Here is a 23,994-nt window from a genome sequence, read left to right on the forward strand (position 1 = left end):
AGGGCAGAGGGACCTCTTCTTTCCTATCTCTGGTCCTACTGCCCACCCTGGTGAAATGGAGCTCACTTGATCCAGTGATCAAAGAGTTCTGCCTATCAGTGGTTCTGACCTTCCTGCCACTGTTTTATCATCTTGCATGCCAACTGATTAATCGCATGTTCATTCATTCATGAAGCAGGTCTTTACTGGGGTCGTCATACTGTGGGAGCTAGGAGCACAGCAATAAGGAAGAAAGGGAAGTTACCTGCCCTCATGAAGTATATGTATCAGTACGTACATTTTCAGGGGAGCTAAGTATCAAAAAGTAATTAATTATGTGGGTGCTTAGTGCCATGAAGGAAGAAAGCTCCAAAGGCTGTTAGATCATCTAACAGGAAGAGCTAATCTAGTCTCAGTGTTTCCTAAGGAAATGAAGTGTTAGCTGAGATCCAAGAGAAAGGTAGAATTTAACCAGGCACAATTGAGAATGGGGACCATCCTGTTTTTCCCTTTATTAAAAAAGAAGGAAGGGAGGAAGGGAAGAAACAAAATTACTTATTTTATGGGCTTTGTTTTACTCATTAGATAAACATGATACCAGACTTACAAAGGGATAGGGGAAATGGTATCTATCAGAATACCTCCATTAAACTTAACTTTAACTTTTCTTAAATTACCTTGAGGCTGAATCTTCAACACATTCCATCCATAACCTTGAGTCTGTACTGTTCAGCCACAGAATTTCTGTGTATTGGCCGTTCATTTTGCCTAGTAAGTGCATATCTGAATAGATGATTAGTCGATCCAACTAAAGTTATCAAAATAATCTAGCAGTACTTCTGGCTCCAACCATCTTTATATTTTATAACATGTTTAATCACGAAATGTAGAAATAAGATGCACATAATCATGTGCTCTCATAGTGATTCATGGCTTGGTCCTGTATAAGAACCAATAAGACTTAGATTTCTTATCACAGAGGTGTTCTACCTCTTCCGTTTGCAAATTGTCAAAACTTGAAGATTCCATTATAACTACATCCCGTCTTTACCAAATGTCTCCTAGAACAACTTAGAAAATGTCTTTGTGGTCTTTGAAGCCTGTGGCCTAACAGAGAAGTACTCATTGTCACTTCACCATTTGCTTACATATTAGCAATTCTTTAGTACCCCAAAATTTGAACGTGGCCTTTTTATTACAATTGTAATTGTCAAATTACCATTTTAGTATTTTCATGGCAGTCATTAGACCTCTGTGGATGCAGGGACTCAAAAGTATGGGGTTCATCACACTGTAATTATACTTTCCTTGTACGTACTTCCTACATGTTCAGTGTGGAAAGGATTATTATTGTCCCTGTATATACACAGTGATAGCAATAAGGGGACAGCTGTCCTTGCAGTCTGAGCTATCCTTATAGTAATGGTGTTTAAAAAATGCTCTTAAAAAAGTGCTGTTGACCAAAATGATGTAAAAGTTAGATATATCATTTTCTCGTGGAAGCAGTGTTTATGTCTTTAGGTACTTATGCCCAACTATGTGGCATAAATGACAACATACTAACTTAGTAAACTAGATAGTCTAAGTACCTGTAGAGCACCAGTCCTTCTAAAATGCATGAAATGGAGTGGCACAATAAGAACATTCGTTTACTCATTCAATTTAATGTATTATATCGTTTCAATTCCTATGTTATATTTTTCTGGATAAATGGTGAGGGGATGCCTGTATCCAGGTCATGAAAATAAGACTTCCTTTAGTAATACTTTTGGCCAGCACCTTCGAAGTGTATGCATTTGGGTCACTGTCACTCTTTCATACACTAAGCTGCCTTCTATTTCTTACTGCATTTTCCCTCTAACAAACCAAAAGTCAAGATCCGGTTGTTGGTCCTTCTATTGAATGACCAAGTGTTCATTCTTTCCTGAACTACCATCTCGTTAGCACCTATTGTTTTACCTTGGGCCAATTTAATTTTAAATGCATGAAACAACTCCTATTTACACCGAACATTTCACCCTCTGACTCAGCATCACGTTGTTATTTCACAGTGTCAAGGATGCCGCGGACTTGTGGTTTAAATGGTAGCCAGACTTGGAAGCATTCAGGGGTGGGCTGAGTCCTGAATCATAAAGTCTCACCTTTCCATATCAGGTCTTATCTTCATGTTCCAGTATATAATTGACTTCAGCCATCTCTGCTTGTTCCTTCCATTAACTTTTTTTTTTTAAGTTCTAAAACTCATGTACCCAAACATCTCTCAACCTATATTTACATATTCACTCAAATGACAGTCACCATGGTACATTTAGCTAACTCCTCTTTTGAAATTACCTTCAAAAATAATTTTCCAGTGGGGTGCCTGGTGGCTCAGTTGGTTAAGTGTGCAACTTTGGCTCAGGTCATGATTTTACGGTTCGGTTCATGGGTTTGAGCCCTGTGTCAGGTTCTGTGCTGACAGTGAGGAGCCTGGAGCCTGCTTCAGATACTGTGTCTCCCTCTTTCTCTGCCCCTTCCCCACTCACGCTCACTCATGCACGCCCTCTCTCTCTCTCAAAAAAAAAATGTTAAAATTTAAAAAAAAAAATAATTCTCCATCTACAGAAGCAAGATGGGTTCATTAACTTATAATCACTAAAGACCATTCCTTCATAATAACCTATCTAACCTCCCCTGCCACCTTTTTCTTTCTTGGCCCTCTTACTTTTACTTTGCCCCCAGATTATAAATAAGGCTTCAAAGTCTGAGAAGAGAAGAGTAGGGAACAGACTGAGCCTAGCAGCCTGTGGGACCCTTTCCCCGAACCCACCAGGAAGCAAACTTAGTGAGATAAATTGATCTGAGGGTGCCGGCCAACAAGAAGAAAGCATGAAATCATGGGTGGGACCAGCTCTGTGCTGTGAATGTAAATCATCAGATTTTAAGTTACTAAACCAAATTTTAGGTCCATTGAAAACTTAGATCCGAAGAGTATTGTATAGACAAAAAAAGGTATACATTGTTCCAAATGTGTGGCTTTTAGGAGAAAAAAAAACTTTTATAGGTACCATTTTCCAGCTCTAACTGATTTCATGTTTGAAAACATTTTTCAGTGAAAACATGTTTCATGATACTAAACTCCTAGAAAGGAAAGGCTTTGTGGAAATCTAGTAGAAAGTGAAAAACAAATCATCTTTGAAGACACAAATTGATAGGATCCAAGTGAGCATAAATCCTAGACTTTGTGCATGGTGATGAAGTGCTATAGTTAGGCTGATGGGGACAGAAAGGGATTCTGTTCCCTGGATTGGCACAGATTTGAGTGTGTCCCGGTGCTTGTATGAGAAGCGAGGCCTTCAGATCACCCCTGTGTGGGGAGGAGGGAAGACCTTTATCGCACTTTCCTCCTCAGTGGTCATTTAACCACACCACCCGCATTTAGCCTCACGGTCCGTCATCATAAGTTAAACCCTCCAGAATCTCAATTGCCATTGCTGTTTGCTCTGAATGTACTTGGATTTGTCAACACTGCACTGGTGTTGCTATGGTGTTGCTATGCCCCAGAGGTGCATGGTATGGCCTGGTGCTGCCACCAGATTTCTAGCTGAACAGCAGGTAACTGTGAGTGCCCTGGCCTTGTAGTCTACCCTCTGCTCAGAAACTCAGGAAAACTTGCAGGAAAAGTAGCCAGGCTCCCAAGAAGTTAAAACTGGGGAGGGGAGAGGGAGGTACTTTATACAAGTAATAACTCACATTTGAGGTCATTCCAACCAAGGATGTCCTTGCTTTGTTTCCACCCCCAGAGACCTGTAGGTTAATGTATTCATTGAAATGACAATCCCACTGCACAAAACATTTTGCTTATCTCAAGGGAGTACCCAGAACTGCTAGGAATATCTCTCTCCATGCCCCTCCTGTCCTAGAGGTAGTGGACAATTAACACCTGCGCGAAACAAACCTGCGGTCTCAATTACCCATGTATGGTTGTTTAACAGAAACATGGTGCTTAGAGCAGTTGGCCAGATGTTTTACCTCAAAAGGATGGTTTCAACCTGCCAGTTAACAGAACTAGCTCATGAGAAAATGACATTGAAAAACCAGTGTAGTTATGCCATAGAGGGTTCCACAGGGCTGGAAACCATTCATAATCTGATTTAATATGTCTGGGACGCCAACAGTATGGTACTATAGCAAATGTACAAAAGATGCCATTCCTATCTCAGGCAACAAGATGATCTTATAGACACTGTTATTGTTATTATAGATCATGGCCAAAAGATTGTTTTATAAACTCCACTGAAAGTTGGTTATTGCATAAGTTATACTTGGGACCTTATTTGTTCTGGCCCTTTTGTAAGGAAAGCTTCATGAGGTGGAAGAACAAAACTGAATTTTAATAATTATGTGGTAAGCAGTAAGAAAAAAGACGAGGAAAACCTGATGTCGGTGATTATGAGCTAGGAAGAAAGGGCAGAGGGACAGAATTTGGAAGAAAACGAAGTGAATCAGAAGAGTCAAAGAAATAGACTGTGAGCAACAGAGGACATGACAAATAGAGCATCGGGGACAATGATAGAAATAATAGAAATATAATAGAAATAATAGAAATGTTGAGATATTCAAGTTGGATGACAACAGAGAGAAAAGTTTGGGTGGGCTGGTAGTAGTGTGGAAGGCAGGGGGAACCAGGAGACAGGATTTTGAAGACTGAATTCTCGGACAAAGCTGGGGCCACCGAGCAGGTGGCTTTTTCAGACTTTAGTGTAGAGACAAATACTGTGAGATTCTTATTTAAAATGCAGATTCCTTGACTCCATCCCAAGACAGTCTGATTTAGTTCTATCGATGGAACAGGGAAATGTTTTTAAGAAGTACGGATGGGGCGCCTGGATGGCGCAGTCGGTTAAGCGTCCGACTTCAGCCAGGTCACGATCTCGCGGTCCGTGAGTTCGAGCCCCGCGTCAGGCTCTGGGCTGATGGCTCGGAGCCTGGAGCCTGTTTCCGATTCTGTGTCTCCCTCTCTCTGCCCCTCCCCCATTCATGCTCTGTCTCTCTCTGTCCCAAAAATAAATAAAAAATAAAAAATGTTGAAAAAAAAAAATTAAAAAAAAGAAGTACAGATGATTTTGTGGCTCAGTCAGTTAAGCACCCGACTCTTGATTTCTACTCAGGTTATGATCTCAGGGTTCATGAGTTCAAGCCCCGTGTCAGGCTCTGCACTGACAGTGTGGAGCCTGCTTGGGATTCTCTATTGCTCACTCTCTCTGCCCCTCCCCTGCTCATGCTCTCTCAAAATAAACAGACATTTTTTAAAAATAAAAAAGGCCAGATGATTTTGCATTTTTTACACAGACACAGGCGATCTTCAGACCTCACTTTGAGAAAATTCTACAAACAAAGCAAAGAAAATCTTAGAGATCTTCACAACAGCAACTTGTTATAAGAGAACAGAGGTGCTTGCTTGTAGGTAAGGAATATGCCACGCTAACTGGACCAGGAAACATAGAAGAGTGACAGAAAATTATGGCCACAGAGCGAGAGAGGCTGCAGATGTGGCAAAGCAGGATGGAGCCTAGCTCCTTAAGTTTGTTTCCCGGATGTAGATGAGCCTTTGCCGTTTGCAGCGTGAGATGCCCCTCACCCCAATTGAGACCAATAAAAAAAAAAAAAAAAACCTCAAAGAAAATAATTAGGCATGATAATTCTGGATTATCTTTAATTAGAGGGAGGCTCTGGTGCACTCCGAGCTTTGGAGGGTCATCCTGCATTTGTTGCAAGTGATCCGTCCCTGTTCCACGTGCACATTATTCATCGCTTTCACCTCTGATCTTCCCCTCCTCTGAGCACAGCCCTCTGCAAGGCCCCTGCACTTAGGCTGCAGAATAAAAGAAATCCCCTCCCGCTGTTCCTACTGCCACTACTAGGTGACATGTCCCTTCCAGGGGGAATTCAGATCGACAGAATCTTCTCCTTTCTCTCCTTCACTCTGTGCTGGCTGACTGGTGCCGAACCCATGCTTCTGCCAGGAGCGCCAGCCTCTCCCTCGGGGGGACTGGGTCCTTGTTGCTGCCGGAGCAGTACCCAGGGCTGAGCCAACAGTCTTTAAGCAAGGCCAGTGCTCGCTGCAGGCCTGAGGATGCCGGCAACGTGGAATGGGAAGAGAGGGAGTGAGGGAGGCTTGGAAAATCCACCAGAAAAAGCGAGGCACAATGCAAAGGGGAGGCAGACAAAGACTGTGGTCATCTCTTCTTCTTCTGAGACGGGCCCGCAACCATCTCTCTCCTTCTTCTGACTTTGTTTACAAGGCCTGTAGCTGTGCAGAAATCACCTTACCTTCTACAGCTGATACCATAATTCTTTTTCCTCTCCTTTCTGCACGAACTCAGGGCCACGCGCTCAGCGCCTCTGTACTGGGGCTCCTGCATGTTGCTTTGAATCAGTCGGTTGGTTACCTGACCACTTCTCAGTGAAAGAGCAGAGCTCTGTTGTGTCCATTCTGGTTCCCTGCAGCACACAGGGTAATACCTGCCCTAGACTAGATGGGCAGCATGTATTTGTCGAAGTCAGAGTGAAATCTTTCTTGCCTCCCCGAACCAGTTCTTTAAGTTGTTAAGGTTTATATTAACAAAGTCCCTCAAGACTATCTCCTCAGGTTAAGAAAATTGAAACATACTTAAAATAAGTACCATCTTAATTAATATAGCAAAATTAGGATAGAGGCACCTGGGTGGCTCAGTCAGTTAAGCATAGGACTCTTGATCTCAGTTCAGGTCATGTTCTCACAGTTCGTGAGTTCAAGCCCCACATCGGGCCCTGTGCTGATAGAGTAGAGCCTGCATCAGATTCTCTCTCTCCCTCTCTCTCTGCCCCTCCTTCGCTGGTGCTCTCTCTCTCTCTCAAAATAAATAAACTTAAGAAAACAAAATAAGGATAAAAATTCTGTCGAGAAATGAGCGTGGCCTTTGAGGTCACGCTTTGAGGTCAGAGCTGGGTCTCTACCCGCCCCCCACCCCACGTCATTTATTTCCAGGCTGGAGTTGTGACAAATGTGCCTTTTCGCTACACGTCTCCTGCCTCCCCTGTATGTTAAGAATAAAATACCCCCTTTGCACAAGGTCATTAGAAGGATTGGATAAGAAAAGTCGCACAAGAGCTCCTGATAGATGTAAAAAGTGTTTTTCCCTTTTAATTTGGATTGAGCTGCCCTTGATGTCTTGTTTTTCTGGGATTTTATAAAGTTATTTTTAACATTTACTTATTTTCGAGAGAGAGAGAGAGAGGTAGGGAGCAGGGGAGGGGCAGAGAGAGAGGGAGACACAGAATCTGAAGCAGACTCCAGGGCCTGAGCTGTCAGCACAGAGCCCGATGCGGGGCTCAAACCCACAACCCGTGAGATCATGACCTGAGCCAAAGTTGGTTTTTAACCAAATGAGCCACCCAGGCGCCCCTCCTTTTTCTGGGTTTTAAAATCTCTAGTGTGCACAAATACTAATTAGCACCCAGTGACTCAGTTTATAGCAGCCACTTCACAATAGTTATCTTAAAGTTTTAACGTGGTAAGGTTTAGCACTGCTTACACATACACAACTGGCCATAACGCGTTCTGCCTCTCAGCCTTGACCGTATTGCGTTCGTTTTATTTCAAACTGTTCACTAAAGATCAACCCAGATTTCTGACAAATAGGGTTAAAAAATCAAAAGCTAAGCTTTGGAGACATCCGTGCTACTTTTATTCATATTTAATTTGCAAGGAAAACTTACGTGTAAATAGGAAAAATATCTCAGTAAATATTTGTATCTGAGGTGCATTTGTATGTATTCCTACAGAATTGACTTAGCATCCTTCTATTTTGTTGAAACGGGCTTCAAGGACTCCCCTTGCTCTAAATGGGAATATTTACTGATCAAGAGCATTTGGTTGCATTCTCTTCTGCTGTAACCCGAGGAAACAGCACCTTTTCACCTTTGAAACCGGCGTTTCCATATTACTCATGCCAGTCTTTTCTCACTAATTTTATGATTATAATGAGGCAGTGGTGCACTAGTTAGCACAGATGACCTTCTAATTGAAAGACTGTAAATTCAATCTCCATCGCTGGGCACCGACAGAAATTTAAATAAATATAGCTCCTAAAACCCTTGTGATGGGCTGGCCTAATGACCAGGGCCTAGCAGAGCCCAAGTCATCTGTCACAGGGGGCCGCCGGCAACTTCGGGGTATTAACTACAGGAGTCATTAGAAGCAGGCTGCCCTCAGAAAGCCAAGTGAGATGAGGGACTTTTCCCCTGGCTTTGATTCAGGCATCATGCCTCGCTTTCCTGTAACACAGGCCAAGTTGCTTTTTTGTCAAAACAGGAGTCTGGACACAGGAGGAAGCTCCGGTCTCGAATTGGACCGAAGCAGCCCAGAAAAGCCTTCTCGACCAGGCCCCCTCTCGCCCACTGCCATTTATAGATTTTGATGCATTAAGCTGCCCACGGCTATGTGGACACCATCCCCTCGCTTGCTATATTCACCACCATTTTTCACCCCCATGACCTTGGACAGCAATCCAATTCAGGTCTCCAGAATGAACTGCCCTGAGGATCAAGATGGGTGTGGAAATGGTCAGTCGAGGAAGGAATCCATGGAGCTGTAACACTGGCAACATTTATCCCAAATAATTGAGTACCTGCCCTTGATATGTTTCTGACCTTCCGTTTTGGCTTGAATGTGGTGCGTAATGTGTCTCTTATTGTGAGCCACCTTAATTCTCTTTGGGAAACAAGTGGTGTGTAATTTTTTAACACACTGGCTGCTTTAAAATAGGTCCCTGGACCTTGACAACGACAACCTAAAAATGGCCCCATATTGCTGACAGTGCCTTAAAGCTGCTCATTGGGCTGTCAGCATGGTGCGTCTTTATCCTGAAGATATCACACAAACACAATGGAAATTTCCCATCGCCTTTAAAGTTTTGCATTCTGTATATTTGGTTGTTAGACAAATAGAGCAAGCTTTGCCGACTTCATTTTCATTCTTGGCAGCATGTTTTTATCATAAGGCAGATAGTCATTAATTTACAGAATCAACGCTGGGAACAGCTTTTGTGATCTCATATTAAATTTTCCCCTGAATCCGCCCCTTGGCAAAAATTACTCACATCGTTAAAAAATATTTAATTAGGCTGTAGTTTATACCCAGCTCACTGGGGAAATGTTGGAATTAATATGATTTGCATGAATTCTGTTTCTCTTTTTCCGTCAGAGATTAGTTTTGAATTCAGTTCAGAGGGTCGTTGACACTGCCAAGGACTCACAATCGTGAAGGTCAAACAGGTAGCAAGTACTTCCCCTGGGTAGGTTCCCTGAAAAGACAGCTCAAAATTGCTTTTAATTATGGGTTACCTGAAAGGCCACTTGCTGTTTTTATTTTTCCACAGATCCCTGAAACACTGCATGATTGGAAGTTTTAGGTAAACCATTTTATTCCCGACTCAAACAGGCCGGTTTTTGTGTAGAGATAGACGCGCCTAGCTGTGCAACACCCAAATCATTTTCTTAGCTGCTCACTGATTTCCGTGGGTTATTCACAAAGGAGAAAAGTCTCTTCGCTTTGTACCGGGTTATGGATAAAGTAGTCTTGCAAGACAGTCAGCCAGTAGAGTAAATTTTCTACATAGCAGTGCTTCTGCTGGCTTAATTCTCGCTCACAAGATAAGACACAATGTTTAGTTATGCATTTCCTTGTTTATTCTTCCATGGGTCGGGGGGGGGGGGGGGGGAAACAAACCTTAGGGAATTCACAATCCTATGCCATTTTTTTAAAAGCAAATTTAATGGAATATTTAATTAATAATCTAATCAATCAATTAATCTCAGTTACCTAAGTGTTGAAATCTAATTCTTTTTCATAGCTATATCAATAAAAGAAGTGAAATCGCTCCCCACTTATCAGGATAATAGGAAACGGTTACAGACACAAAGAAAAATTGACATTGTATTAATTCTGCTGCACTGGCCTTGAATTTGCCAGTGTTGACGAAGTCTCCTTTGCATCCTAGACAAATTTCAGTTCACTCTCTGGGACTGCCACATTATACCTTTTATGTCGTAATCTTTCCTCACAGTGGAAAAAAAAAAAGTGATGATTAGCTTCTTGGGTGTGTGAGGTTTTTTGTTTTGTTTTGTTTTTTAATTCCCAAAGCCTGGGGCTTTGGAGCTCTAAGAAAAGACATATTCCAATAATGACAGGACATTTAAACTTTTTGGACATTACCTGTCTTTATTGTGGAGTTTTAAGTTTAAAAAATTTAAACCATCTGCTCTCAAAATGTGTACGGAGCATCCCAGGCTGCTGACCAGCCAACTGTTGATGAATAAATATTTGTATTTCAAATTATTTATATAGGGCTTCTTTCAGCACTGGAAAGATGAGAGTCAGTCTGACCCTTGATTCTAAAAACCATGAGTCAAGTTACTCACAGAGAATGGATGCCAGGTGTATCTATTGCAATAATAGCCTTGTTCGGGAACATGGCTAATGAAGATCATCACATGTTCGCGATTATTCCCAACTGTTCTAAATTGAAAGAACTTCAAATGAGAAAAGGGAGAAAGACCTAGGATTTTCTGACTACATATGTTCTGTTGGGTATTGCCATGGTGACTTATGCTCACAACCTTATTCAGTCCACAAGATACCTAGGAAGGTAAATACAATTACTCCTTTTTAAAGATGAGGATGGGGACACCTGGGTGGCTCAGTCAGTTGGGTGTCCAGCTTCGGCTCAGGTCATGATCTTGTGGTTCGTGAGTTCAAGCCCCAGGTTGGGTTCTGTGCTAACAGCTCAGAGCCTGGATCCCGCTTCGGGTTCTGTGTCTCCCTCTCTCTCTGTCCCCCTCCTGCTCACACTCTCACTGTCTCTCTCTCTTTTTCTCTCTCAAAAATAAATAAATAAATAAGAGGAAGGTACAAAGGAGCAGACTAGATCATCTTTTTAATTCAGTCTTTCTTTTATACACAAACATAGTGAACCTAGTGAGAATAAATAACCCCCATGCAGTAAGAGAGTTTGTCTCCAGTCTGAGGCTGGAAGCCCGTATCTCCTTCACCTTTTCTTGGCTGTATGTCTGAATTTCCCCAAGACATCGTGGGAGCAGATCAGACTAGAAAAGGTATTGAGTAAAAAACAGCATAGTTTGTTTTGCTTTATTTGTTTTAGAGAAAGCCAGCTCAGTTCTTTTGCTTTCCTAAGATGCAAGCATGTGGCTTTGTGAAATCTTTTACACAACAGGGTAGATGTGTACCTTCCCCACTAGTAGCAAGAAATTCATAGAAACAATAGCATATCTATAATACTCTTGTTTTTCTTACCTTTATTAACAGGTGATTGCTGTTTGTTGACTTTTTTGAAAAAAATCAAGTTCTAAACTTTTATTACAAATTAAAAATGAGGCTCTTAGAAGTCTCCCCTTGACCAGATATGAAGCAATTAAAACCCTTTCAAGGTGTGTTGAGACAAGCCAGACTTTAAAAGAGAGAGAGAGAAGAAAAAGTATTTGTCATTACCAAAAAGAGAGGTCTTTAAGGTCAAAATAAAAACCCCATGCTGCACAGATAATGCAGGTAGTTCTCGTTATCTGGTCAGTGAGCCAAAAAAAAAAAAAAAGCAAGTACTTCTGATCTCTGGCACCATTTTCTCGTTACTGGAATTTCCAATTCATTTCTTCTTGTTGGATGACTAGACAGGATGATGGTAGAGATGTAGATCGCATTTACTCAGCCCCGCCCTGCTCTACCTTGGGACCAGACAAATCCTCAGCTGGGCTGCTTTTGTGTTCCAGCCATAGTGTGGTTGAGGGCTTTCTGGGCATCTGTGACCAGCGCTGAGGTGGCTGCTGACCTTGGGTCTCATCTCATTCACTTTCCTTGTCTTCTCTAGGCAGTCTGAGGTGGGAGGGCCCCCAGCAGCATGGTGGTCTGTAAGTGCCATACAGACTGTCTCACTGGTCTACCTTGTTCTTCGGCACCCAGGTATGGTGCCCTCCAGCACTTCTCCCTGCACCCTCGGTGGTTGCCACCTCTCGGCTCTGCACCTGTGGCCACGTGCAAGCTGATTCCTGCAGTGCTGAGGGCTCCTGGCCTCGGAGCGCTCTCCCCACGCGTCCTCCTTTCCCCACTCTGATCCTGCCGGTGGTTCTGGCGGGAACTGCGGGTGGACCCCTGCGACCCGGGCGGCATCCGTAATGGTTAGGGGCTGCTGTTGCGTATTTTCCTGCCTTGTCCTGGAGCTCCACCTCCAGGGCCTGCCACATTTGCTGCCTCCTCAGGCTCTCCCCTTCATGAACGTCAAACCCCATCACCTCTCCGACTCCCACACCGCAAAGGCACTTCCTGGATTCCTTCTTGTTCACGGCAGTGTGGTGTACAAATATATCTTCCTCTGTCATTCCTGTGGATGAAACCAAGTACGTTTCTCACATCATTGAGCCATGGTACTGTTCCCAAAACCTTTGCTGCCATGATCTTCTTGTCCCGCCACCACCTCCCCTCCCTCCACTACCCTCACACCAGGCTCCTCACTGGACGGCTGCCAGATCTCATGTTTTCCACCAGGGTGGTTCTGCTCCAGGGCTCTCTGCTCCCAGTCTAACTCGTGTAGTTACGGCATTCTTGTTTGAATACATGAACCCTAACATATGTGACTTAAAGACAGTAAGTGAGAGAGAGCTGTGAACTTGAAGAAATTGTACAAATGCCAGTAAGACTAGGGATACTGACTCAGCCTTGCAAAAGGATGCAGGTAACTCAGGAAGCCAAAAGAATCCTTCTCCATTTAGTGTTTTGCTGTTTGCTTTCGCTTTCTCCTGTAGCCCCCTTATTGGATGAGCACAAAGCTGCAAGGAATCCCGGTTTAATCCTCCTCGTGTCTAAGGTAGCCAGTCTCAGTAATTAATCCCGTGGTCTCAGAAAACTGCAAAGTTTTTAAAAGTCATGCCGTTTACATCCAGTTTGCTATTTGAAAACAAATGCCACATCCTGTTTTCCTTCAATCTGAGCAGGAATAGATTATGAGAACAGTTCCTGAGAATACGGTCTACATTCTGAGGCCACTAGTTTTCCTGCTTAGCCGTTCTGCTCTGACATCCCCTCTCAGGTGCCCCCCACCCCGTCCCTGTTCACACTGTTGTGCTAATGAGGCAAAACAAGCATAGTATCAAATTCCCACTGTTTAATCAGGCTGTTTTGACAACTAGAAGGACTTGAAGAGGATTATGGTTGAGATACATTGAAAACATGAGTAGTAACAGTTTGGGGAATTTCTAAATATTTTGCAAAATATTATGCTGTGTGGCATGTATTGGTTTCTCTTATCAAATCTGACTCAGGTGAAAGTGAACACATGGGTAGTAACTATTATAATTATGGCTACCGTTTATTAACCCCTTAGTGTATGCTAAGCATATTACTCATCAATCCGAAGAGTAAGTACAAAATCTCCATTTTACAGGTGAGAAAATGGAGGCTTGAAAAGGTTAAACAACCTCTTCAGGCTCACATGGAAATGGACATATTTAGGTTTTAAACCCTGCCCTTTCCAACTCCCAAGAGAAAAATGCAACCCTGCCTCCAATCAATGCAATGTCTCAAACAAAGCAGAGCACTAGAATATGAGGCAGGAATGATTACCTGACCTGATCCTGCACCGGATGTAGGCATTGGCGGCCCCCTCAAGTTCTGGATCTCCAGTCTTCCTCTGACTTACAATGACAACAACCTAGGGTTTGGGGGAGGAAAGAGGCAACATACCAGAAAGCATCTTGGGATCATCAGGTTAACCAAATCAATAAATATTTATTGATCACAGTGCTAGGAATCTTGGGAACTATAATGATAAATAAGATACCATCCTAGAAAAGTGTTTAATGTAAGGGTGCCAGTAGCTAAGTAGAAAAGTGTTAGGTTCCTTCAGTTCCTGGAACAAGTCATTTCTATTTCTTCTACAAGTATGACATTTTAAAGACTGGAGATGAACATTGGTTAGAGAAAATTTTCCTGCAGCACATACTGAATTGTTTTAGGAAGGAGAATGAGGGAGTCAGTAGATATTTTATCCATCCCCACGTACCTCCCTGGACCAGTTCCCGATGACTCAACACTATTCTGGCTGCTAATGGCAAAAATAGTCCCCATAGATATATTTTTGTGCATAATGTTGTCCAAAAACCCAACATTAATTGTGCACATTATGTAAAAAGATAATAGTGTTACCTTTATAGTGGGGAGGTGGGAAGGAACACATCTCAGTGGATAACATTCTGTTCCAGATGAGGAATGTCAAACTGCCTCCAGGAGGTGATAGAAATGCTGACTTTTCCAACCAAAGATTGCCTCTTGCTCGAAGTACACACTCCTCAAAGCTCCTACAAATGTTGGATATCGATTTTCTGGGATGCCAACCACACTACTTTCCTGTTTCTCAGCCTGAAAAGGCAGTGAGCCTTGCATGAGCTCCCTGTCACTGTTTGTTTGTTTTTTTCTTCACCTTTGAGGCTTCCACTCTTAACATAAGTAGGCACTGTATAAATCCAGGGGAATTTTTCATGTACTTCCATTTTATGGGTGTTTTCTAATTCACTCTCTATCACCATCATAAGCAGGGATTATCTGTCATGATTACAGATTTTAAAATGGAGAGACAAAAAAGGTACCGTGATTTGTCCACCCTCATTCCAAGAATCAGTATTGACAAGGGGAGAGGATTAAAAAACCAGACATTTGCTTCCCAGGCCAATGCTTGTCAGAATTGTATTGTTAAAAGTAGTGTGAGAACCACAGTTCTTGACTTGTTGCCACGGTACAGTATGGAAGCAGAGTTTTTTGGATAGAAAAAAGGGAAAGACTACGTTAAGGTGACAGTATTAATGTAAAAAGGCATAACATTCCATGTTTTCTTTCAAGCCAAACCTTTTCGAAACACCAAAAGCAAATAAAACACACCAATATAGAGCTGTTCTAGTTGGAAAGTGATCATGTAGTGCCTCAGAGGTACCTCAGGGGCTCCTTAAGTTGACTCCAAAAATCTGTAGATTCCCTCATTATCTGCCATGTCAGAGAGAGGTTGAGGAAGGAGACTGTGCTTTTCATCAGGGTCTCAAAGGATCTGTGATCCCAGAAAGATCTAAGTTATTTATCTTTCTGCTCAACATGAAACTCGTGATCATTCCCCACTTACCTTACTTTATTAATGTGCTTCTGAATCAAACTCAAGTGACTTTGTTGAGGTCCGAATGACGGTGCCACAGTTTTGATTGAAAGTCTCAGCAGATTAGACTTGATGGCCCAAGCATAGGCTTCTGTTAATATGATGAATGGATAAGCAAAATCAATAAGCCACCATATTACTGTGGGACTCAAACATTTACCAAACCCTTGAAATCAGCTCATTTCTTAGTAAAATTGTAATGCTATTTATTTATTCACTTGCTCAACATAAAGCGATTGCCTACCACGTACCAGGAGCTGTAGCAGGGAATTAGACAGAAATGGCTTCTGCCCTCAGGAAGCTTACTGCAGTGAATTAACAGATGGTTACACTCACTGATCACTCATTATATGCCATATGCTTTGTTTGGCACATTGTGGGCGCTATCTTAATTTTGACAAGAGTTAGGTAGATAACGTTATTTGCTCTATTTTATAGTTGAGGAAACAGTAGAGTAACTTGCCCAAGGTGGGTAATGGTTTTGATCCCAGGTCATGTGCCTTTAGAGTCTGCATTCCTAACCAGTATTCTCCATTAGAAGCATGTAAAAGTAAGTATTAGAAAACCTTCTAAAACATAGCCCACTTGGGGTATACCATTAGTCATAAAACTGCACCTGGCTGTCCTGAATACCTAAATAAATGTTTTGAGTCCAAGAAACATCCCTTTCTTGTCTGGCTATCCTGGAAGGTGCCTCTTTTAAATGTTCAGTAGAAAAGGCAGGAATTCATCAGTCTCAGCTATGGGACTTCTAAATGATGCAATTAAAATGAGAACAAGAGACTTTGTAATTGTGGACAGTCACCATGGCCATTAGATAGTATGAAAGGGCTGGCTGTAAATTCAGCTAATAGTTGAAGGTGCGTTTTCTGGTAACCTATCTCGATTTCATCTACAGAAGCAACCAAGTAGCATTACAGTAATAATGACTCATTAGTGACTTGAAATTGGGATTATTTGGCTTTGCTTTGTGTCCGCGGATATGCAAGGCTGATGAGACAGTAGAATAGATGCTAAGAAAATCAAAGGGATGGTCAGTGATGGAAACAGAAATACTTCTTCCTGGGCAAAGGAACCAAGTGAGCTTCACTATTGTGAAAACCTCTGAACGTTGGGCATGGGGATTTGAGATCACCCCAGCTCCTCCCTGGGTGGGTCTCCCAAAGCTCAGTGGAGAACACTTCTGCTCTCCACATGGAAGAAATGGCTAAGTAAAGGATATGCAAAATTATAAGAGGGAAAGCCTTTCTAGCCTGGAGTCTAGGAAGAAAAAAAATGTTAAAGCAAAAGGGGGAAAATAAATACCTGGGTGCTAGTAAAAATGGATGCAGTTTGCCCATTCTGTTACTGATACAAACGGGTGAGCTAAGAAAACACACTGTGTTCTCCTATGAGCCCCAGATCCTCATGAAAGAGCACAGGTATGAGCTTACCAGTCTCTAGCAGTTAAATCTGCCAAGTCTCAGCCGTCTCCATCAGTTCATTCTTTTTTTTTTAATTTTTTTTTTTTTTTTTTTTTTGGGACAGAGAGAGACAGAGCATGAACGGGGGAGGGGCAGAGAGAGTGGGAGACACAGAATCGGAAACAGGCTCCAGGCTCTGAGCCATCAGCCCAGAGCCTGACGCGGGGCTCGAACTCACGGACCGTGAGATCGTGACCTGGCTGAAGTCGGACGCTTAACCGACTGCGCCACCCAGGCGCCCCACCATCAGTTCATTCTTGAGCTTCTAGTCATGGTAATTCATTCCAGAACACTAAAACTCTTGCCCTTGAGGCTTCCATGTTCTCCCACGGATAAAGCAAGAGCTGCAGTTGAGTCTTCACAAAAGTTCCCATGAAATCCTTGAGTCATCCTTGTTTTTGATTTGGTGTTGTGTTTTTATATTCCTCTCAGTATGGATAGCATGAATTTTTCAATTTGCAAAAGGATTTAATCAACAGCAAATGTTTTGAATCAGATTAAAACCCAAATACTTTAAGAGCTATGTATTTATTCTGTCCTGCTGGGTGCAGTCATTTTATCTTCCTTCTGAAGGGCAATGCAAAGCCATAGATGCTCTAATGAGTTCCTTGCAACAGACAGGTGTGTTAATGGTTAACAGTGATGAAAGTTTCCCGTAAAAAATCCTGGTTTCTTCCTTAGAATTTGCCCCCTTCTCCTTGATACATCAAAAAGTGGGAAATCATCTCTGAGACCGTTTTATTTATCTGTGTTTTCGGGACAGCACATTTACATACTCACGCAGGCAATCAATATAAGCAAGCCCAGGTCTTCCAAGAATCCTTAATTATACGTCTAAGAATGCATATGTATTCACATGTAATACTTGTGTTTCAGCAGTGTTTCCCCCCACCTTTTTGAGCTGACATGTGCTAAGACTCTTTGAAAGTAGTAAAATCAAGAGTGTAACAGGCAAATGCACAATGAGTTGTAAAATGTGATGGCAAATAAAAAAAATTTTTAAAGGCTTCAGTCAGTATGATCAGTTAAAAAAAAAAAAAAAAAAGACAGCCGGCAAACTGTCTATCATGTGATGAAATTTGACAGTAGGGATTATGGCTTTGATGGACCAGAACAGCTAATAGAAGAAGCTGACATTTTTGAAACCCTGCTAATTAAGGGTTCCTTCCTTAATATTAAAATAAAGTCTTTGTCTGGGTTTTATGGTTGGAGAATCAGGTGTTTTCATTAATATATGCCAGTCAGTCTTAATAAGCTTGGAGGGCAGAGGAAGTTATTATTGAGTGACCTTCTACAAAATAAGCATGTTGCTAAGGGCTCTAACCCTGCCCTGTTCAGACTGATGAATCTCATTTCCAATGCAAAAGCTTCACAAGAAATCCAAGTATTCTCTGTGCAATCACAGAAAATAATCCTTGTGTCTCTTGTAATGTCCAGAATTGCCACTTACTACACTACTACTGTACAATGAATATTACAATACATATTATTTTTCTAGCACAATTGTCTACATTTCTGAATTGCCCAGAATAGAAAAACTTATTGTGAAGACACTTGTATTGAAAAGTCAGCTCATTTTAATACTTTTCAAATAGTCATCTACTCTGTTCATGAATTATAATGCTCCGAATACATCTGACAATACTGGCTTTGAAAAGGAGATATGTCTATATTATTACATATTCATTTTCAAATAGATTTCAAACAGATTTTAAACCATTCATTGAAATTCATTGAAATGATAAATTCACAGTTGGATTTTGATTGACTCTTAATCCAATTTTACTTTTGATAAGTTTTCACCCCTCTCTTCCCACCCACCCCCAAACCTTTCTCAACCAATATTTTTTTTGTTCTGCTGTTGGTTTTTAAAGCAAAACTGATGGGATATGGTAAAACTTGAAGGTTTTGATAACTATATGTAAAGCTTGTCAAATGAACTGGTAAATTTAGTTAAAATCAGTAAAGGACTGCACTCCAGGTGATTTGTCTAATTTCCAACATACCAAGCTTCTCTTATGGAAGCAGATGTGTATTCCAAACGGCTGTTAGTTCACACCTACAGCAAAACTTTGAAAGGGTCTTTCAGTTACCGAGCCATAGCACCATCTCGAAATAACGTGGAAATACGCAGATAGCTAAGGTAGCTGGTGTTGGGTTAATAGACCACACACCTTTAGCTTTTGTGGTTGCTCACCGTGAACCAGCTGCTCCTTATCTTGAGCTCTTTCTGTCTGTCCTAGAAGGAAAAGTTGGGCAATACCTCTGCTGGATGCATGGTCAGGTGAAAAGACAACAAACCTGTTAAAGTCTCTTTGGAGAAGGAAGGAGCAGGATTCAAAGCTGCACAGTGCACTGTGGGTTTTGTGCTCAACCGTGGGAAACAAAAACCATCCATCATAAAAACAGAGTTGATTACTGTCTGCTAGATATAAGAACAAATAAGATGAGAATCTTGGATTCAGGGCTTAGCGTGGGGGACAGGAAGTTAGCTCAAAGTGTGGCAATTATTTCAGCCTTAGGTTTATAGGAGTCAATTATCTTTGACATACACACTAGAGAAGAAAAACAACATATGACACTTCCTATAAATGACTTATTGAAGCTGTTTTTCAGTATTTTAAAAGGAAAAATAAAAAGGTTAATGAACATTAGCATAGATCTATCTCCTTAGGGCCCAAATCAATCATCTAGCATTCGCTTCCCACTGTCCTAAGGCTTATACACACACCACCCCTGCCTTTCGAAGTTCCACCGTAGACCCTGTTGTGTCTTGGATTGTTCCCATCTTCTCATCACAGCCACCTGTCCTTTCTACTTGTCTTCTCTATGTGGAACCAGGCCCTCCCAGACGCTTTGGGTTTACATCCACTTCTGGACTGATCCACGCCAGTGCTTCTCAAAGTGTAGATTGTGAGTTAGCAGCGTCTACATCACACAGGAGCTTCTGAAAAATACAAAGTCTTGGGCCCTAACCTACAGCTATAGAACTAGAATTTGTAGGAGCTCGTGACACTGCATTTTTAAGGAAATCCCCCAAGAGATTTTCAGCAGTTTAAGAGGGAACGATCTATAATGTTCAAATTACACCTTATCCATATACTGTGTTGTGCTGTCAGGTTTGTTTTTTTTTGTTTTGTTTTGTTTTTGCCATATCATTTAACTCTGTCTTCTCACTTCCAAGTGGATTGTAAGCTCCTTGGGGGCAGATGCTAAGTTTTAATGTTTCTTTTTATGCCCATAAGCCAAATTAACTGTCTTACGGAGAGCAGATGGCTGGTAAATACTTGAGTGACTAAAGTCTTTTAATTAAACTGTAGATCAAATCTAAAAATTTAGGTCTCTTATTCTAAAGACATTCCTCGGTTTCGATTTTTTATTCTCTTACCCCTTTTCCCTTTAATACTAATTTCACGGTATTCTAATACTACATGTTCTTCTCCGGGGAGTCTAAGGTTCTAGAGCAACACTGTCCACAAGAAATATACTTCAAACCACGTGTGTAATTTTCACTTTTATAGTAGCCACATTTTAAAAAGTAAAAAATAAGTGAGATTAATTTTAATAATTATACTTAATATACCAAATAATATGTAACAATATAAAATATACGGTATTGCATTCTTTTCATTTTTTACACTAAGTCTTAAACCTAGTGTTATTTTATCCTTACAGCATAGTCTAATTCACACTGGCCACATGTGGCTACCATATTGGACTGCACAGCTCCAGAGAATATTCATGGATAAACTCCAGGGGGGGTCTGAAACCCCTAAGATGAAATGCCAAATTTTATATGTACCTTACCGGAGCATTTTTCTGGTGAGATAGAAGCTAGAATTTATCAGATTCCCAAAAGGGTTTATTTCCCCCACCACCATCAAACTGCCACCCTCAAATATCTTAAGAAACACAGCACTGCTTTTAGCCTGTGGAATGACTCATTTTCTCTACTTGCCAGTTCTATTTACATTCCCTATTCTAACAAGACTAACTCACAGTCTGTTATTAAACAGTTGTGAATTTAACTTATTCCTTTAAAATAGCACCTAGAGAGTGCTCCAGGTATTGACTTGCTTCATAGAAAATAACCTCAAACACTACCACAGTTGGTAGTTACAACAACCAAAATAAAATAGAAGTGTATTAGGCCTTTTCCTTATGGTAATTCACTAGGAATAAATGATGCACTAGATCCGTGTGCCCACATGGCTTTCAGGAAGTTCCCAAGATGTACTAAACCATACCAACAGGAAATGTTCTGGAAGGGTCAGTAACTGATGACAGCACAGAGGATTTTATTCCTTCTTGTTCTCGTCATTGGGTTATGAACTCCAGATTAATTTGACACCTTCTTTCTATAATGGCTCAAGTATTTTTGTAGACCTTGTGATTTTCTTGGATGAGATTTTTTTCAACACCCCCTCACAGTGACATGGAGGAGAGCCAGTTGTTTCAATTATGGCAGCTCTGGTATGACCTAAATCTCAGAAACCAAAATGTCAGTTGAACAAGATCCTCCTCCTGTTTCGCTTTCTCTTAAATCATAACTATCTCTTGAGATGTACAGATTGTCTTTCTTAAACCTTTCAGGTTTTGTTATTTGTTGCCATCATTGTTTTTCTCAACAGCATCACTTAAACGCTGTGACTTAGCTCCTGGTGAGGGCCTCCATCGTAGAGTAGCCCCTTTAAAAACAACCAGGTGTGATTAACTCTGTTATTTGTGCGCAAGAAACATATCCAAAGTCTTGGTCCTATAAGCTGCCTTGGTTTTCTATGACTACAATAAAATAATACTATGAAACTTTCACAACACAAATGGAGGGGCGTGTGGGGGGCTCAATCAGTTAAGCATCCGATTTTGGCTCAGGTCATGATCTCACCGTTCACAAGTTCGAGCCCCACGTCGGGCTCTGTGCTGACAGCTCAGAGCCTGGAGCCTGCTTCGGATTCTGTGCCTCCCCCTCTCTCTCTCTCAAAAATGAATAAACATTAAAAAAAAATTCAAAATACAAATGGAAAAGTCAACCCCATAATTACTCCTGTTGTCCTTATCCGTTTATCTTTCTTAAAAATAAAAGGGCTGTTTAGAATCAGGGAAAAATTTTAATTTCATCTTAACTTGCAAGTATTTTCTACTTTTTCTTGTTCGTGCTGCCAAACAAAGGACAAAATTCACTCAGAATAATAATAAACAAAAATGAAGATATGTTGATACCAAAGTCTGGCTATGTATAACATGCATTTCAATGTGTATCTAGATTTAAATGACAAATATTGAACCATATAAAATTTGAGGATAATGGATTAACTTTGCCAATATCAAGTATTTTATGTTGATTGCTCTCCTTACTACCAAGGTAATGAAGAAGCTTTGAAAGTGACATCTTACTATCTGTGTGATCTTCAGAAAAGGGAGATTGACTTCATTTTCTTTTAAGATTGTTAATCCTTCTTTCTTGGCATCATCTCACTCTTTACTATGATGTAACCTTTAATTGCATCCTTTTTTCCTTTCCAGCACTATGAGAAACAGTAAAAAGTTGGCCTTTCCTACCCTCCAGACACTTTAAAACTTCAAAACTATAGGAGCCTTGTAAAGCCAGGTTTTAAAATTTCTTGATTTCATCACTTTCACAAATCCCTGGGCTCATTCCTGTGATGTAATGTCCCTTCAGTATTGCAGCATTCTCGAGGTTCTTCTTTTAACCAGTGTCTCTTAATGAAAGAAAAAGGATATTGACACATCAAAACTATTCTAAGACCACTGCTTTCATAATACCCGGTGATGGAGAAATACCTGAACCATAGAAAGAAAAAATGAAATACAGTATATAATTTATTTCTTAAGCAGGAAAAAAAATGGGGGAGACTTCAAAAGTCTGGGTCTGTTTTATACCCAGACTACTTCTAGAAGTATTCAAATATGCTCAGTTGTATTCTAAGTAATGACCCATCTAACACTTTTGAATATTTAACAGTGTCCTTGATCAATTCAACTGTTGGGAGTGATAGTCATAAAAGCAGCATGCTGTTCCACATAACTGTGCCTAAATTTGAAGCAGTATCCTCAATTTGTTGTTTCTCCTTTTGTTCCATTTCTCCAACAGCTTTTTTCTTTTTCTTCTCTGAGAACTAAGAAATCCACTGGAATTATCTTCTGGCACTTCTTAATCAAAGTTCAGAACTAGGTGAGGCTATAGTCTCTTTGGATGCTGTGGTTGCAAATTCTCAAGTCGGGCACTCCAGGGGTTATAGAAAAGCATACAAAAAACAACAACGAAAAAGTACTTGGCCTCACTGATTCCCAAAGGAGCTGAAATGTTTATTTCTGAAGATAAAATAAACACATGATATGGTATCTTTTAGCTCAAATTCTTCTAAGGGAGAGCTCTGTTAACATATCTGTAAGAGGAGAGTTGGATTCGTTTTCTTATTTGATGACATTGCAAGGATGTTTCATTCTACCTCATAGTTCTGATATAGAACCTTTCTTTCTTCTTGTTCTACTAATTTATACATGTATTTCTGTAACAGACCCAATGCTTTTATGCGTTTTTCTTCAGATAAGTCAGCAAATACATAGAATGAGACAGAGCAGTAAAGAACATCAAGTTGCTGTCAAAACAGTTCATAAATATTCAGTAGAGTTCTGCAATACGTAGGAAGTTATGAAGATGGCATTAAGATACCAGTAAATCCAAAGAAAACCTATGCTAATCAAGCTATCACATCTTATTATATTTTATTCTTTTATCACTTTATTATCCCTCAATAATATAAATGGGACCCCCAAAAAACTACAAATCCTAACCTGCCATGCTGAGATAGAATTTCCATCTTATCCTGGGTATTTTCTAACCAGGGTCTTACAGTAGATCTGAAAGCCTAACCTGGGAGTTCATTCTCCAAACCATTTGCCACTAACATATTTTTCTCTCAGGTCTGACCTTCTGTCCCAATTTTACTGCCATCCTCTGTAGGAGTAGGGCCCAGCTGCAAAGCACTCTGGAAAAAGGGCTGAACCCAAAATGCCTCCAGTCCTCCCAGCAATGCTCTCAAAAATCTCTTTAAAAAAAAAAATTACAAAAGGTTTAGGAAATTGTATGTTAAATGGCAGGTTCTAAGTGATATTTTTTATGTGCTAAAAATGAACGCTGTGTTATTCTTAAGACTGAAATATTTTTAAAGAAAGAAAGAAGCATCTTCCTTAAGCTGTTCCACTATGGAGATGACTGGCAACATTGCTACCTGTTCCTCATTTGTACCCAGCCATCTCAGTCAAAGGGGCACTGAATTCAGTGAGTTGCACTGTTAGTACAT

General features: G+C 40.9%; 1 protein-coding gene and 1 long non-coding RNA gene across 13 annotated transcripts in view; one reads left to right on the forward strand and one right to left on the reverse strand.

Moving 5' to 3' along the window:
- NPAS3 (neuronal PAS domain protein 3) overlaps positions 1-23,994 on the forward strand; it is an 857,324-nt gene that overhangs the window by 699,082 nt on the left and 134,248 nt on the right. The gene's annotated exons all lie outside the window — the stretch shown is intronic.
- Positions 12,148-23,994, reverse strand: part of LOC131517076 (uncharacterized) — a 216,257-nt gene continuing 204,410 nt past the window's right edge. Inside the window, exons 3-7 of one of the 4 annotated variants that reach the window (XR_009264371.1) lie at positions 15,177-15,297; positions 14,213-14,364; positions 13,631-13,718; positions 12,524-12,645; positions 12,148-12,392 (exon numbers count right to left, since the gene is read on the reverse strand). This is a non-coding gene — a long non-coding RNA (uncharacterized LOC131517076). Of the gene's footprint in view, positions 12,393-12,511; positions 12,646-13,630; positions 13,719-14,212; positions 14,426-15,176; positions 15,298-23,994 lie in introns of all 4 variants that reach the window. The other 3 variants (XR_009264368.1, XR_009264369.1, XR_009264370.1) reach the window with 3 other exon arrangements.

This window comes from Neofelis nebulosa, chromosome 7 (assembly GCF_028018385.1).
Source record: "Neofelis nebulosa isolate mNeoNeb1 chromosome 7, mNeoNeb1.pri, whole genome shotgun sequence".
NCBI lineage: Eukaryota > Metazoa > Chordata > Mammalia > Carnivora > Felidae > Neofelis > Neofelis nebulosa.